Source organism: Dama dama, chromosome 5 (assembly GCF_033118175.1).
Source record: "Dama dama isolate Ldn47 chromosome 5, ASM3311817v1, whole genome shotgun sequence".
NCBI classification, from domain to species: Eukaryota; Metazoa; Chordata; class Mammalia; order Artiodactyla; family Cervidae; genus Dama; species Dama dama.
The window spans coordinates 99,908,062-99,911,767 of NC_083685.1; the positions used below are offsets into that span (position 1 = coordinate 99,908,062).

The 3,706-nt window shown below is 43.2% G+C and overlaps 1 non-coding gene across 1 annotated transcript; it reads right to left on the reverse strand.

Moving 5' to 3' along the window:
• Window positions 1-3,380: 3,380 nt before the first annotated feature.
• Window positions 3,381-3,453, reverse strand: TRNAR-CCU (transfer RNA arginine (anticodon CCU)). The gene has a single exon. It is a non-coding gene; the product is annotated as a tRNA-Arg (tRNA).
• Window positions 3,454-3,706: the final 253 nt, after the last annotated feature.

Genomic DNA, 3,706 nt, shown 5'->3' on the forward strand with positions numbered 1-3,706 from the left:
ACTTCTTTCCTATTCCACCCAAGGCCTCAGTTGCCAAGGATTTCCACCCCAACCCCTGTGATCTCACTATTTCAAACACAAACCAATGAGCAGTACTTCATAAAATGCCTGATGTGCCTGCCTTCAAAGAGCAAACTCTATATAAATACAAAATTAAGAAGCAAGAGGGACTTTCCTGGTGGTCCACTGGCTAAGACTCCACACTCCCAAAGCAGAGGGCCCAGGTTCAATCCCTGATTAGGGAACTAGATCCCCCATGTGCAACTAAGACCCAATACAGCTAAATAAATACATAAATGGAAAAAAAAAAAAAAGAAACTAGAAAGACTAGTATGCTTATATATGATTGAGAGGATCATTGCCAATCAGCCATGTCTCTTCATTCAAGTGCCTGCCAACAATTCTTGGCCTCATTTGACTTACCGCATATATGTGAAAGAAATAGTGCTAAAAAATACTTTTTTAAAATTTTAGATATTTCTCCAGTTTAGATTATCTGTCTCTACTTTAGTAAATATATCTATCTATATAGATATAGATATAGATATAGGTAGCCTTCTTGTCTGCCCCACCCCCTCTCCATAACACTTCTTTCTTTCTGAAAAGAAAGAGAAAGTGTTAGTCACTCAGTCTTGTCTGACTCTCTGCGATCCCATGGACTGTAGCCCACCTGGCTCCTCTGTCCATGGGATTCTCCAGGTAAGAATACCAGAGTGGGTTGCATTCCATTTTCCTGGGGATCTTTCTTGGATCAAACCTGGGTCTCCTGCACTGTAGGCAGACTCTTTATCATCTGAGCCACCTGAAAGCTTCCAATTTAGTTGGGGATGCATGTTGGTTTCAGGAAGCTGATCTCATCCCAGTTGGCGTGAGAAAGCATAGAACTGACCAATCAGGGCATTTATTCTACCTGGCCACAGTGATTGGCTCAGTGTTGGATATGTGACCATAGCCATCCAATTAGACTGATGTTTAGGTTTTTTGCTGGGAATAAAGATGGCATCTCTTTCTGTTTTTGCTGGAACTATGCAACTCTTGAAAGCTATTGTAGAATGAAGAAGAGAGTCAGCCTTAGGAGAAGATAACTCTGAAGAAAACACTGTGAAAGACAAAAAAAAAAAAAAGAAAAAGAAAAAGCCCTTAATGACATTATTCAGCTTTTTTGTTGTTGTTTGCACTTCCCTCATGGCTCAAATGGTGAAGAATCTTCTTGCAATGCAGGAGACTTGGGTTAGATCCCTAGGTCAGGAAGATCCCCTTTGGAAGGGAATGGCTACCCACTACAGTAATGGTGACCCACTAAGACACGTCCGACTCTTTGTGACCCCATGGACTGTATAGCCTGCCAAGTTCCTCGTCTATGGAATATTCCAGACATGGATACTGGAGTTGGTTGCCATTTCTTTCTCCAAACTTTATTCGGCTCTTCTACCTGTAGATTTTTTTAGGTGAATGAATCAGTGTAGCTTCTCTATTGTTAAAGCCAGTTTTAATTAGCATTTTTCTTCTCTGGTCCTCATAATGCTAGCTGATACACCTAGTTCATGTGAATCAGGAGAATCCATTTCATCAGCACCTTCTTTGTTTTTTATGACTCAACTTTTTCTTTTCTAATTTTTTTTTTTTTTTTTGTGAATGAGGTTTGGGAAGCTGGGTAATAAACAGCTGATAATGATTGGGATGAGAATCTCAGTCATGTTCCAAGGGATGCTTTGGGAAAGAATATGCATCTTCTGAATCAATACCATTTGCATGATGCTCACAGGAAGGGAACGAGAAATAGGCTGGTTTTATTGTAGAGGAAAATGCCTGTGTACTACGGGGAGGAATTAATTATGCAAAATAGTGAAATATGTGCAGACAAATGCTAATTTGTCAACCTGTAAACTGAGCTTCCTAAATCTTAGTTTGCAATAAATTGAGTCATTTTCAAATATATTAGGCAAATGAGCTGAAACCCTAGTATGATATATATATTTAATCCTAACGCCCATGCATGTATTACTTTCCATCGGATATGAACAGTCTGACCTCTGGGGCCAGATTTTATTACATCTTCTGTAAATACATGGGTGAATATTTCAGTTTCTTGTTTCCACCACAGTAACAGCTTAGCTGCTCAAAGACTAAAATAGGATAATGAAACCAAATCACAGATTTACACATGTGAGGGGGAGACAGCTACTCAGCCAACTTTCCAGGCAGCCCCAGAAGTGGGTGCAGAGACCTTTGATCTAATACACCACTAGAAATTCCCCTAGCAGATTAGAGCAGAAAACATAGCAAGCTCCCTAAAGACAGTTCAAGAAGGAGGAGGACCTAGAGACAAACCAAAGCCAAAGTGTTAGTTGCTCTGTCATGTCCAATTCTTTGGGACCCCATGAACTGCGGCCTGCCAGACTCTTCTGCCCATTGAATTCTCCAGGAAAGAATACTGAAGTGGGTAGCCATTCCATTCTCCAGGGGATCTTCCTGATCAAGGGATCGAACCTGGGCCTCCCACATTGTAGGCAGGTTGTCAACCATCCGAGCCACCAGGGAAGGCCAGAGACAAATTACTTCTGGGCAAATAGCTTCAGAGTTTCACATAAAAAGAAAACACACAGGAGAGGAATGAGGATGGAGACTATGGCAGTCAGCTGTTGGCTTGGAATTGCCTTTGATCATCTTAATAATGTCTGGGTATTCCCTGGTAGCTCAGACAATAAAGAGTCTGCCTGCAATGCAGAAGACCCAGGTTCGATCCCTGGGTCAAGAAGATCCCCTGGAGGAGGAAATGGCAACCCACTCCAGTATTCTTGCCTAGAAAATCTCACGGATGGAGGAACCTGGCAGGCTACATACCACGGGGTCGCAAAGAGTCGGACATGACTGAGCGACTTCACTTTCACCTTAGTAATGTAGATAGCCACATCTGGATGTCATGGTCTTAATCCAGACACTGGGTGAGGATTGGGACTCGAATGCCTCTTGCTTCCAGCCACAGGAGAGCTACAGAGCCCCTTGTGAAACTGTGCTAGCCCTGCAGGAAGGACAAAGCAGTCCTGGAAGCTAAGGAGTGCTCCTCTTGGAGCCTCCCTGGCTGTTTAGACACTCCCTGGTGGTAAAGGAGAAATTAACAAGAGATGTCTCATAAACATCACTGGACGTGACCACCAGTGGACCTGCAATTTGGGCCCAGGCCACTGGGGGCTCCTCACCCCCGCCAGTACTTAGAACATGCATTCTGGCCACTGTTTCCACAGATGTGTATTCTCGGTTTCTCAGGCGTGTCCAACTCTTGGCAACCCCATGGCCTGTCACCCACCAGGCTCCTCTGTCCATGGCAATTCTCAGGCAAGAATCCTGGACTGGGTTGCCATTTCCTTCTCCAGGGGATCTTCCCGACCCAGGGATCGAACCTGGGCCCCCTGCATTAGGGGTGCAGAGTCTGACCAACTGGACCACTAGGGAAGCCCCTGATTGTTTTTTCTTTTTAGTTAGAAAAGAATCAAGAAATGTGATGCTTATACTACCCCAAAGTGATGGTTGAAAAATGTATGCTCTTCACATATTCTATAGGAAAGTGTCAGTAGAAATTGAGAACTCTAAGTACCAGGGCTGGAATTTTCTTCCCATTTTAGATTGTAAAATATTGTACCTTGCCTTCACTTTTAGCTCAATGATCTTTTAATGACCCCACAGTGAATGAATTTCTGTGTGTATT